Here is a 14,562-nt window from a genome sequence, read left to right as displayed (position 1 = left end):
ATTTGCATAAGTATGCGTCGTTGAATCGCCGAGATGCTAAATGCACATAATACACCCCTCGAGAGGCGTGTCGCTAAAATTTTGTATCATTTCCTTCGAATGGAAAATTCTTCGGCTTACATTATCGGCCATGTTTGACGTCACTGTTTTGGACAGATTTGAGGGAAAATATCGGAATGCGGTGACACGAAATTCTGAAGATACGACGCGGAGAAGTAGCTGTTTAAGCAATGGAGATTTTTATAGTTTTCGCGTGCCGTAGAAATCATTGAAACATCATTTGCAGCTTGGTGTGGCGTTTTTTATTTGTTAAGAACTTTCACTTTTTTTTTTATTGCCCTTGTAGGCAGACGAGCATACGGCCCACCTGATGGTGAGTGGTTACCATTGCCCATGGACTTCAGCAATGCCAGGGGCAGAGCCAAGCCGCTGCCTACCGCTTAATACTCTCCACAAGCCTCGTTTGAAGAAGGACATGTCATAGCGCTCGGGAAACACCTTTTATAGCTTACAGTGAAATTCTAGGCGATAAGAATGTCACTGGTGTAATATAAGCGTCAAGCGTATTTGCTAGTGAATTCAGATATTTTTTTTTCAATGACCTCTCGTATTGCGGAATTAGTTTAATCTTTTCTTTTTTCACCGAATTTTCATGCTTTGTTAAATCATATGGATTTGGACATTTAACTGTTTTAGGTGTCGTTAGAAAACCAGTATAAAGACGAACACAAATATATGTTATGTAGACTAACTACATGTGTATACATATAAATACATATTCTAAACGAAAATGTATAAGAAATGAATTTAGGTGCTGTCGTCGTCTTGTAAGCCAATATAGATATCAACGCGTTATCTGTTGCCACTGCGAATCAGTAATCCATTCCGATTTGAAGGATGGGATTAAGTCCGAGGACTATTAGGTCGACTATTGACTACAAGTACTACTAAGTCTTCAGGCTTAGGTCTCAACACCAGCTGGGCCATATTATTATGCTCGCTTACCCTCCAAGAGTACAAAAATAGTTACAAAACATCGTGTTATAAAAATCAAACCCGCAAAATTATAATTTGCACCATTACTGGTGGCAGGACCTCGTGTGAGTCCGCGCGGGTAGGTACCACCATCCCGCCTATTTCTGCCGTGAAGCAGTAATGTGTTTTGGTTTGAAGGGTAGGGCACCCGTTGTAAGTATAGTTGAGAGCTTAGAGAATTTACGTTCTAGATATCTATCGACTCCCGTAATCAATTAACACCAAGTGGGCTGTGAACTCGTCCAGCAATCTAAAAAAAAAAAAAAAAAATTGCGTAATTCACCAGCATCCGTACTTTTTAAATTAATACATGATTTTTCAATTCACTAATTGCCATGAAAAGACTGTTCGCATTTATATAATCTGCATTCATCAGTCATTGCTCGTAGCCCGGACGTTTCATTCACTCCAACTCTTTGACGCAGCGGTGCTGGCGTCAATGGCATTTTTATTACGCTAAGTGGCTTCATAATAAATGCCGGAGTTTTAATGCCGCGGAATGTTTGTACAAATTACTCGACTGCTAAAAACGTTACTCTTCAGAAAGCGTTCGTGGAAGATGTATTTTTTTATTGCTTAGATGGGTGGACGAGCTCACAGCCCACCTGGTGTTGAGTGGTTACTGGAACCCATAGACATCTACAACGTAAATGCGCCATACACCTTGAGAAATAAGTTCTAAGATCTCAGTATAGTTATAACGGCTGCCCCACCCTTCAAACTGAAACGCATTACTGCTTCACGGCAGAAATAGGCAGGGTGGTGGTACCTACCCGTGCGAACTCACAAGACGTCCTACCAGTAATTACACAAATTATAATTTTGCGGGTTTCATTTTTATCACACGATGTTATTCCTTCACCGTGGAAGTCAATCGTGAACAATTGTTAAGCACGTATTTCATTAGAAAAATTGATACCCGCCTGAGATTCGAACACTGGTGCATCACTGCACCAGACGTCTTATCTGTTAGGCCACGACGACACAATGCTCTCAAAGTCATCGAAGACAGGACGAGATGGCATCACATCGTGAGGATGAAACTCATTCATGGAGGTGGTCATGATCCTCAGACATAAAAAGCACGACTGAATTAGTACGAAGTTCCCTTAAGCCGAACGGTAGGTAGTGGCTTGTGTCCTCCCCTTGGCATTGCTGAAGTCCATGGGCGACGGTAGCTACTCACTATCAGGTGGGCCGTATGCTCGTCTGCTTACAAGGGCAATAAAAAAAGCCAGACTAGGATAGACTATTATCTCGTTGGCCCCCCGGATCCCCCTTTAAAATAAACACATCAAAACCGCATCAGTATTTTCTTGTGTGCTTAACAAATCGCACGTCTGACACGTCGGCCGACTAACGACCACAAAAACGTGCGACGCACAGACAGACATTAACAAACTACCCGCAATTATGTAAACGCGTCCGAAATGTTCTAGTGTAGTTTTTGTACGACCTGTGTTTTGCTATTGTTTATTTCGATAAACTATTTAGTTTGTACTAAAAATAATCTATGAATTAATACCCGAAGGAAAAACTTTGTATCCCTTTTTACGAAAATTGCGCGGACGGAGCAGTATGAAATTTCCCACACTTATAGAGAATTTAGAGAAGGAGTGCAGAATGTTAATGTTTTTTAAATTATGCCTAAAAAATACATGAAATCAATAAAAAAACATTACACGCACTACCATGTATTTGACGCACACACGCATGCATACTATTTATTTATTGTCAAACTTTTATTCTTGACGTCTGTGGTCAAATTGAGATTATATTAAATATTGTTTTTCTTTAATAATGTTTTTTATAGTGTAGTCTTGGCGAAATTTGTGGTTATAGAAATATAATAGTCTTTGAAAATAGAATCATAATAGTGTACAAACTTAAACTTTAGATGAATTATTGTTGAATTTCAACTATTGCGGGACCACTAGTAAAATAATAAGGTAGATTGCGTTACGTGATTGTAATGCCTGGTTTTACTTGCATTAGACCGCCAAACAATAACTCAGTCGACCTTTTTTTTATTGCCCTTGGTTACCGTCGCCCATGGACTTCAAAAATTATTAATTTATATTAATTATAATTTATTGAAAATTATTATCACATAAATGATTTTCTTAGGGATGACCTTGAAAATAAATGGATTTTGAATTATTAGTTGAATTATGGATGAATGAATGGTGAATTATATAATATTATAACTATGCACTGCACTAAAATTCGCATGTCAAGTAATGACAAAGCATATACGCTGCTTTTAATTTATGTAATAACTCATTTTCACTATGCTTGGCGAATAAATGATTTCTTTCTTTCTTTCTTTCTTTCTCAGCAATGCCAGGGGCAGAGCCAAGCCGCTGCCTACCTTATTTTAAGTGGTCACCGGACAACACAACGTGGACACTGTCATCGTGAGACACAAAACTTACCTGCGCTGTGCTATAACGGTTGACCCACGCTTAAAATAGAAACGCGCACAGAAATAGGCCGGTTCATATAATATCAGGCGGAATCATGTCCCCCAGTAAAGAATACTCCAACAATCGTTCTTAACACGATATATTCACTCGAGTTCTATAATAAGTCATTTGAAAGCCGTAAAGTCGACGTGTTGCTTGGCAGACGGTTGCTTATTATGTAAGTAGCAATTGTTGTCTTGAATGGTTGAATTTTTACAATTGCACCTATGATATTGGCATTATTTTGATGTTAGAGGACCACAGTTTGTGATTACAAGGAGCATGGGTGATTGGGAAACAAAGTTGAAAAAATATGATTGTGGAAATCAGCTGGATGCAAGCAACGTAGGACTGGTCGTGGTGGTAAGGCTTGGAGGAGGCCTATGTCTAAGAGTGGAGGTCTGTGAGTTGAAAGATAGGGGTATAATCTTCTTGGCTACTTTTTCCGCAAAGCCATTTTCCAGTTTGATGGGTTGAACAGCCGTTTTCAATTGAGACTTCGAATTCATGTCTCATGTCTCAAGCTAGGTGGCAGCATTCACGTTGACTGTCCATGGATTCTTGTACTTTACTCTAGGTTGACCGTGAGAGCCTTTATAGCTGTTAAGGCAACCTATTTGTCGTAGCAATGTACTAATTAAACCAATTAAAAGATGGTTATGAATGCGACAAAAAAATTCAATGGTGTCTCTTATCTTACAACTTTCTCGAGCTGAAACCCGGTATATTAATATATCAATGTTGCGTCTATTTCTTAGAGGTATCTTGAGGTGACCAAGAAAATGAATAATTGCATTTAACTTCTTCAAATACTCATTATATTATTTTTAATTATTTTACAAAATAGAATTGACATGCGCGTCCATCTTTTTTCTTCGTGTAATTTTTAAAATTTTGACAATTGGTGCCACTATTGCGTTTCCTGATTTGTGATTGGTTCGTGACGTCATCGTTGGCCAATCACATCCGTCAATATATGACGCGACGTTGATTCTTTAACAATCAAGTACCTAGCTGTTGGGGTAATAATACTATATTAAGGTATATTTAATTGAGTTAGATTTCATTGATGACGTTTTAATTTTAATTTGCTCAAGTAGATTTTCTTTTTTTTTTTAATTATATCTTGCTAACCTAATCAAGATATTATACAAATTATCTAAATTGATACTTCAAGATACAAACTTTTTTTTTTTTTTTTTTTTTTTTTTTTTTTTTTTATTTTTTTTTTTTTATTGCTTAGATGAGTGGACGAGCTCACAGCCCACCTGGTGTTATGTGGTGACTGGAGCCCATAGACATCTACAACGTAAATGCGCCATGCACCTTGAGATATAAGTTCTAAGGTCTCAGTATAGTTACAACGGCTGCCCCACCCTTCAAACCGAAACGCATTACTGCTTCACGGCTGAAATAGGCGGGGTGGTGGTACCTACCCGTGCGGACTCACAAGAGGTCCTACCACCAGTATGTAAACTCTTCAAATGTGTTCAAATACTCTAGTAGGTAACCTTTTTAAATGAAATACGTGCCCAACAAGTGAGGTCGAGCTCCACTGTGACGAGATTTTATCGCCTAATTAATATTTTGTGTAATTATTAGGTGTATTGTGTGCATGCTCTAATATGACTTGAAGCCTAGGATTATCTTCAAACACTTGGAGCGAGACATTGGGTCATATATCGTCCATATGATTACCACTTTGCAATCAAAAAGCAACAGATCCCTCACACGTTCACGACACACGAACAACGAACAACCAATCTCTCTACGCTTAATAACCGACCCGCAATCACGGTTTCAGTATGAAACATTAATACCGTATTCGCCGGCCGTCTACCTAATAATTGATGTGAGGCACTACAGAACAAAGAATCGCCCTTGAATCTTTGATAGGCCGTTTTGTGGAGCCTTTAAAACTTGGCGTCCGTCAAGGCTTATGTGGGGCCGCCGCGTTTTAGTTGGATTTAGGGGCGTTTGAGGATTTGCAAGCGCTGATTCGTTTTTCTTTCTAAATCTCGAAGATAACGTTTCTTTGTCTTATCAAGAATGAGCGTAAGTTTGTTTATTTTGATTTAGCGAAATCCAGTTCTTTGTCGGAATGGTTTAGTTTATCTGTGTACTTATAATGTCAATGTCAGGTTGTTGTCAAAAGTGAGAGGTTAGGTGTTCCGTAATGAAGACGAGAAATAAAAATTAAATGATTTGTGAAACACTTGGCAGGAAATATTGTTTAATTCTACTTCGCCATCCCACATACATGAGGACCGATGGATTTCTATTTGTCAGGTTGAGCTCCTTCCGATCATCATATCATTTGTCCTCATATCAGTCATTTTGTAAGTTAAGCTCGAAATAAGCTCGCAATTAAATAATTGTGATTTTGGAGATGCGAGCGAACGCAATGGTGCTTCAAAAGAGAATGACTTATCTCTGCAATAACAGTCTAGACATCTCCCTGCTATAACTTGTCAAATATCACACGTCATCCACAGATTAACTGACATTTGCCATACGTCAATGTCTAATGAATAACAAGTCTACCAATATAATTATTGTTACGTGCTGGGACTCGGAATAAATAAAACTTTCACCTAAGTACAAATTAAAGCTCTATTAAGCACTTAAAACACTTAAGGAACATTTTACAACTCTCAATTCACTTCTTCCGCTTCGCTTCAGGTGCTCCGTTTGCGGTTTCGCTTTTTTTTATTTATTGCTTAGATGGATGGACGAGCTCACAGCCCACCTGATGTTAAGTGGTTACTGGAGCCCATAGACATCTATAACGTAAATGCGCCACCCACCTTGAGATATAAGTTCTAAGGTCTCAGTATAGTTACAACGGCTACCCTACCCTTCAAACCGAAACGCATTACTGCTTCACGGCGGAAATAGGCGGGGTGGTGGTACCTACCCGTGTGGACTCCCAAGAGGTCCTACCACCAGTGATTACGCAAATTATAATTTTGCGGGTTTGATTTTTATTACACGATGTTATTCCTTCACCGTGGAAGTCAATCGTGAACATTTGCTGAGTACGTATTTCATTAGAAAAATTGGTACCCGCCTGCGGGATTCGAACACCGGTGCATCGCTAGATACGAATGCACCAGACGTTTTATCCTTTAGGCCACGACCACTTCTTTCGCTTCGAGTAAATCCGATTACTAACTGCCTTCATATCATCTCTGCAACGCTTTTATAGTCGATACGACTTCTCTATAATTATCGAGAACATTCCCGACAAGACCAGTCGTTTCAATGTTTTTCTACTATTTGATAATAGATGGCGTTGCCCTTCTCGAGCGTTCTCGATTTTACTAGTTCTTTTTATATTCGTTTCTGCTATTTGACGACAGATGGTGTGACTATTACAGACGTTACATTATCAATTGCCATCGCAGCTCCATCTCTGATTTGACCCAAGGTAATTAAACTAACTTATCCAATGTAATAAGTCAACGTTATTTCCACTGATATAAATTGCTTCTTTGTCATAGCCACGACCTTAACCTACTGTACAGAACAAGATTTTCGTCGAGATATAACTTTGTCACGACCTTAATTATTTTTACAAAACAAAAGCTCCTAATTAAAGCTTATAACGAATTATTAAAACTATCTCAGTTTAAGGTGTATCGTTTTTAATGATATCGATGTAAGGTATAGTTCTATGGTGCTATATTGACTGTATGACTGACTCCTTTTTCGAAGCTTCGTGGTCGGCCGGCGGCGTCTCTGCCTCTCCGCCCGCATGCATGCCCCTCCAAGACCCACGAAGAGAACAAATAGGGGTGTACGCGGTATAAGCTACTTTTACGATTTAATCTCGCCTTTACTATTTCTATTTTACTACAAGTACGCGTCCTCGAAAACGTCACAAGTAATAAAGTAATCTAGAATGCGAAATTAAATCGTAAAAGTGGTTAGAATGATGCCCACGGCTCCCGAAAACCAAAGAAAATATTGAAAGTAAACTAAGTTATTGCTCAACATGATAGGTATCGATATAGATAGACAATGAGTTCACAAGACGTCCTATCACCACTAAATGATTACAAACTAGCGGCCAGCTCTGGCTCCGCTCGGGTCTTTAACAAAATTTTCAACGATATTTGACGTTGTTTTATTTTTTAAAATAAAAAAACGATTGTTGCGGCATAACTATAATAGTTAAACAGATGCTGCTGTGAGATTTTTTGTAAATAATAATGTGTTCTACAAAGTCGTAGTACATTATTTTATTCTATCATCAATAGTTTTCGCAGGGCACGCTATGTAAAAAATATTTTAGGTAATCTTTTTACACTTTGGGTTACATTATTGTAGTTTTAGTAAGAAACCCTAATTTTTTTTAAAAAAGATTATACCCTATGTCACTCAGGAATAGTGTAGCTTCCCAACAGTGAAAGAATTCTTCAAAACGGTTCAGTAGTTTCGAAGCCTATTCAATACAAACAAACAAACAAATCTTTGATCTTTATAATATTATAATAAGTATAAGTATAGATTAGTGTAGATAATGATAAACGTTACGTCATTATTAAGTCACGGGACTGTCAAAGTTTCTAAGCTTACCGAGATAATCAAGGGGTTTTACTGATAGATGAGTATTTTATACGGTTATTATGGTTTTAAAGATTGGAGCTGTCTATGGGCTTCGAGAATCACTTAACACCAGGTGAACTGAGAAAATTTTCACCCGTCTATGCAATACTCTATATTTAACAAAAATAGTAGAGTAATATGTTATATTACCTGTAGCAGTTGAGGTTTCTGATGGTCTTTGCTCAGTAATGTGGACCTATTCTAGACATGTTTATTACATTCTTCTTCTTGCTTCGGTTTCCTCAATACTGAGGGTCGTGACCACCTCCTCGCAACAAGAGCTTATTCCGGATCATTCCACGCTATTTGCTTCTATCTGTGGAGTGTAGAGCATCGTCAACTGTGGTGTCGAGGGTAGTGCGGATCTGGTCAGTCCAACGTGTCGGTCCTCTACCTCGTGGTTTTCTTCCATCCACCTTGCCAGTCACCATTAGCCTCTCCAAGCTGCCGTTATCCTTTCTTGCAATGTGGCCATTCCAGAACTCTACATAGACAGATGGTAGAATAATTTAAGTACATAGAATAGATAAAATAATTGAAATAGTGAATTTTGTGTGTAGTGATGTATATCTCTATACTGTAGAGGTTCTTCTCAGTAATGAAACTACATATCGAATCGGTATTACAGTTTTCATGAGTTGAAAATTTTAATACTTATAAAGGCATACTTGAGTGAAGAAGATTTTTATTGTGTTTTTTTCTTTTATATATATTTTTTATTTATGTAATTTACCAAAACCTTGGTGTGGCGCAATAGTAGGATAACAATCTAGCTCAATAAGGCTAATAAGTAATTTTAATTTAACATAAACTATTATATTAATTTACTGTCTCTAAGAATAAAGTCCGCTGACCTTAATTAATGTCTATTAAGGCTAAGCACTTTAATGTTGATTTTAAGGACAATTTACACTCTGGCTCTCTAAGTTTACATTATGCCTGACTACCGCGATACATCTAAGTTCAAAATATTATAACTTACGTTGATTTTCTGTAACAAACAAGTTTTCACTGGAATAGTCTCTTGTGGCGGCGACACGACTTTATTTTTATTGTTTATATATATATTTTTTATTGCTTAGATGGATGGACGAGCTCACAGCCCACCTGGTGTTAAGTGGTTACTGGAGCCCATAGACATCTACGACGTAAATGTGCCACCCATCCCGGGATATAAGTTCCAAGATCTCAGTATAGTTACAACGGCTGCCCCACCCTTCAAACCGAAACGCATTACTGCTTCACGGTAAAAATAGGCAGGCTGGTGGTACCTACCCACCTATCCGCGCGGACTCACAAGAGGCTCTACCACCCACTACTACTTACAACTTTGATCTTAATACTTTTAAGAATGTGTGATAGCTCTTTAAGATTAATTTTGAATTCAATATAAGAACTATATAGGTTCCAGAACTTAACAAAGCGATTGCTCGACTAAATCGAGTCGCACAAACTGCTGGCAGCTATGGCAACTGTAAAAATATACCGCCATGCATTATGCAATATTCAGAGCGGTTCGCCACAGCTAAACGCGTCTGCCACTCACACCGTCCCGTAATTTACCCGGGGCTGCTCTGAAATGGGTCGTATAAGGGTTTTTTTTTATTGCTTAGATGAGTGGGTGAGTGAGAGTTTACTGGAGCCCATAGACATTTACAACGTAAATGCGCCACCCACCTTGAGATATAAGTTCTAAGTTCTCAGTATAGTTACGGCTGCCCCGCTCTCCAAACCGAAACGCATTACTGCTTCACGGCGGAAATAGGCGGGGTGGTGGTACCTACCCGTGTGAACTCCCAAGAGGTCGTACCACCAAAAGATGCCTTTGATTCGAGAACTCCATATCTCTTGTGGACTATTTTCTCTAATTAGGTCGATGAGCGTCCGTGCAGTGAGCTGCTAGTTTGGCTGCAAAGGTGACCGCGGTCTAAGGGATACTCTACCAGATTCCGTCGCTAGCAGATATACCAGTATAGCGGATATACCAGTCATCCGGTTCGATGAGTAGGATGGCCGTTATTGAAAACAGTTAAGAGGTGGATAGTGGTAATCACTTTATGATATTTATGATTTTGGTGGTAGAACCTCTTGTGAGTCCCCACGGGTAAGTACTACAGCACGGCTTATTTCTGCCGTGAAGCAGTAATGCGTTTCGGTTTGAAGGGTGGGGCAGCCGTTATGCCTACTGAGACCTTAGAACTTATATTCTCATGGTGTGTGGCGCATTTACGTTGTAGATGTCTATGGGAACCTGGATGTCTTGGAACACCAGATAGGAACGAAGTTCCATAGTATAAAAATATTAATTTTAAGTTCTATTCAAGGTATAAAGAAAAGAATTATTCGGGTATAAATTTTTTATTATGATTTTTTTATTGATAAAAAAAACTAGTTTACAAAGTTATCAACTTTATTTTATTCACAATGATTTATAAAAAAATTATAATAAGAATATACAAAGAAACAGCTATTTATATGAATAATAATAATAACCGTCATTATGTAGACTATATATTAGACACTGTATTGCCATCATACTAAAACTATACATAAATAATAAAAATCTTACGTTACGGACGTTTTTCCCGGTAAGGGTACTCCTCCGCATCGTCCCATCAGGAACTTCGTCCCAAAAAATATCACATCTATATAATAACAAAAAAAAACAGTAGCTATGAATGTTTTATAGCAGTAATAGGCAGGTAGCTACTATACAGACTCACGATACGCCCTAAAATAAATTTTATAATTAACGAGATTTGAAATTGTACGGATGATTCCTCGAGGGATAACTCCGCCCCTAAAGAGCTGAAAAAGGGTAATAAAGTATTTACGGAAAAATGTATTTACAAAGTTATCCTGTTATCTATTTAACAGTTGGAACATTAAAATATCATGTCAATGTAGTGAATATTGGTTTATATACTTTTTATATAGACTTAATTTTAGAAAAATAATTTTGATGATTTTCTACGACATCTACGACGTAATACCGCCACCCACCTTGGAGACATAAGTTCTAGTCTCACTTTTTAACCATACAATATTACGTGACAATGTGACGGTTTCCCATAACGGGAGTTCCTCTAATGAAATTGTCCATAAATCAGGAATATTGGACTGCGACATGCCTAACAGGAGCGTTTCCGCCCCTCGTTATGGAACTAAGCCCTTCCCTTTGTTTACATCCAGTGACACCCACCATATGAGAATAAATAAATGCGATGTCAATGCGATAAGATATTTTTTATTTATTCAATACACTCTATGTATTGTTTTTTGTTGTTTTTTTCATTGCTTAGATGGGTGGACGAGCTCACGGCCCACCTGGTGTTAACTGCAGACTTCAGAAATGCCAAGCCGCTGCCTACTGTTAAGTACTTTCCACAAGCCTCGTTTGAAGAAGGACATGTCATAGCGGAAAGCACCGTGGAGGGGAGCTCATTCCAAAGCCGGATGGTACTTGGCAAAAAATCAATCTCTGGAAGCGCACTGTGGATGACAACAGTGGTTCCAGGTAGTATGGATGAACTCTACTCCGGTGGCGGGCTGTGCGATGGTAAAAACGAGATGATGGTATCATCTCAAACAATTCCTCAGAGCACTCCCCATGGAACATACGGTACAAAATACAGAGGGAACCGAAGTCTCTCCGCAGATCCAGATTTCTCTAACGATCCGGGAGAATGAGGACATATATACGTTGGCGGGCCCAATACCTGATGTTTTCTTTACCACACAACCAAGTTAATGCCGAGACAGTAATGGTAGGTGCACTGATAAAGAAATTAAGGCAGCCGTTATACTGTTAAAATTGAGACCTTAGAACTCTTGTTTTATGGTGGGTTTATTGGCTCCGGTAACCACATAGCACCAGGTGGGCTGAGAGCGCGTTCAACCAACTAAGCAATTAAAAAATTCTTTATTTAAGATTAAGATACTTTAAGATTTTTCTGTTAATTCCTGTTAATGCTAACAGCATTCGTCTAATCTTCGGCTTGAACCCGAACCCATCAGCAATGGTTCTGATCTCGAAGAGAGCACAATCCTTAGAGGAGCAGATTGCATGAAAAAATTACTACAATCAAGCAAAAGTTATCCAAGCGAGACTAAGAATGAATACTCTATGGAGGCTACGTAGGGCTGTATGGAGCAATTAAATACATGTCGGAGAAACCACGACTAATAACGCCATCGTCAGACATAGTAGGGGCGAGTAGGGTGATCGAGCTAAGGGAAATATTAAGTACACCAATCACATTTGTTATCTTAGAACAATTTGGAAATCTTCTCTTGACGTTAGCAAAGGAAAACGTATGACAGTTCTTACGACGGAGGCACTGCTCTTCAAGATCAGTTCTAAGGTTTCAAGTCTAAGCAACGGTTGCCCCACCCTTCAAAGCGAAACGCATTACTGCTTCACGGCAGAAATAGGCAGGGCGGTGGTACACACCCACGCAGACTCACAAGAGGTCCTACCACCAGTAAATACGCAAATTCCAACAAAGAATCCTATTTTTTATTTAGAAGACACGCCTAGCTTCCTAAAACTGACTCACATTTATAAGATTTTTTTTAAATTTCTTGTTTTCAAAGCTTACACGTTTTCTTCCTAATGTGCAGCCGTATCGATGCCGTTGCGACGGTTTGAAAACTGCGCTTCGCTGCAACATTAAAGCTCGGGAAAAGCTCTTTAGAAGAGCTAAATCGATAAAGTTTAGCCGAATAGAAATGGGTTTTTATTTTAATAGGACAGTATACATACTTACAACCATATACGATATACAGATATGTATTTGTCTGTTCGTAGTTTAAGTTACTTTACGTTAAAATATAAATGCCTTTTGTAATTTTTTTTTATTGCTTTGATGCATGGATGAGCTCACGGCCCACCTGGTGTTAAAGGGCTACCGGAACCGATAGACATCTACAACGTTAATACCGTCACCCAACTTGAGATATGAGTTCTAAGGTATCAGTTTTTACAATACAACGGCTGCTCCACTCTTAGAACTGAAACGCATTACTGCTTCCCGATTATTTGGCTGGGTGGTGGTACCTACCCGTGCGGACAAGACGTCCTACTACCAGTACTTACGCAAATTATATTTTTTGCGGGTTTGATTTTTATTACACGATGCTATTCCTTCACCGTGGAAGTCGATCGTGAACATTTGTTAAGTACGTATTTCATTAGAAATATTGGTACACGCCTGCGGGATTCGAACACCATTGCATCGCTAGATACGAATGCACCAGATATCTCCTATCCTCTAGGCCGCGATGACTTCCAATTAAATTCGTTGTATGATCCAACATAGATTTGCTTAGGTAAGCTAAATATCATCGCTTAGAGTTTTTTACGCGAGATCAGCGCTGTGAGTCCTGGCATGCCCGATGATATAACTGAGCGGAGTATTCTTCTCAATCGTTTCACTCTTGATAGATTGGTTGTGACCGTCATGTAGTGTTAGAGGGGGCAGACTTGATGCGATTAACGAACTCGTACAAGACACATTCCACTGTAGTCCTTTTTTTATGATTGAGAGCTTACTGGTGGCCCTGAGGCCTTTCCAGTTTCACAAGGACAGGTGGGCGAGCAAGGGCTCAGCCAGGAGGAGCGGGATTTGTTAACAACTACCCGAGTGCCTCCAAGGGAGACCTAACAACTCAAGAGTAGCACCTTCCACTATAGTCCACTTTGGTAGGTCCATTACTTTAGCGATTACTCGCGTGGTCTTGTGCCGTCCATCTTTCCATGCATGATGAGGCGTTCTATGAACCGAATATCTCGTCATGAGGTGGCGTATAGATATCCGAAAAAAAAATTGGTGCAACATCAATAAACCCAGGATCTTAGCCCAGATCTTGCCTGCAGTTAATTTCTTCGTACAGGTACTGAATCGAACTTTAAGCTCACGGTGCACAGAAATTTACTGTTGTCGTGAATCAACAGGTGTGCTATTCTGGTGCCAGTGATACGTAATCAAAACGACTACTTACCGAATTGCACCCCAAGAACGTACCGCATTCAATCAGACAGTGCAACGAACCGCGCTACCCGGTCCCAACACTACACAAACTTATAGAATTTCATACCTAACTGTTGCAAATGACTTAGATTATTGAAGAAGTGGATGTGGTATTATAAAAGAAAAATTAAAATAATTACGTGTGTTTACCAAACGATAAAAAACCAGAGCCAGATCAAAAACATTTTTTATGCAAATAAGCATTTGCGATTTGTCATAACTTTACCATCGATTCGTAATGAAGTTGTACCATGCACAAAATTTACAATAATTCTCAATATCAATAAGTATGATCAGAGCTATTAGGTCTATTACTAGAGGTCCTATTAGTAAGAGTTGACCAAAGATTTGTCCAATAACGTTGCTATGTGGAGCACAATTTGAAACCCGATAATATCCTATTGCGATATTGACTTATC

The sequence above is a fragment of the Bombyx mandarina genome, chromosome A1, assembly GCF_030267445.1.
Source record: "Bombyx mandarina strain Sakado chromosome A1, ASM3026744v2".
Taxonomy (NCBI): domain Eukaryota; kingdom Metazoa; phylum Arthropoda; class Insecta; order Lepidoptera; family Bombycidae; genus Bombyx; species Bombyx mandarina.
The sequence above is the reverse complement of the archived record's forward strand: the minus strand, read 5'-3'. Positions refer to the sequence as shown.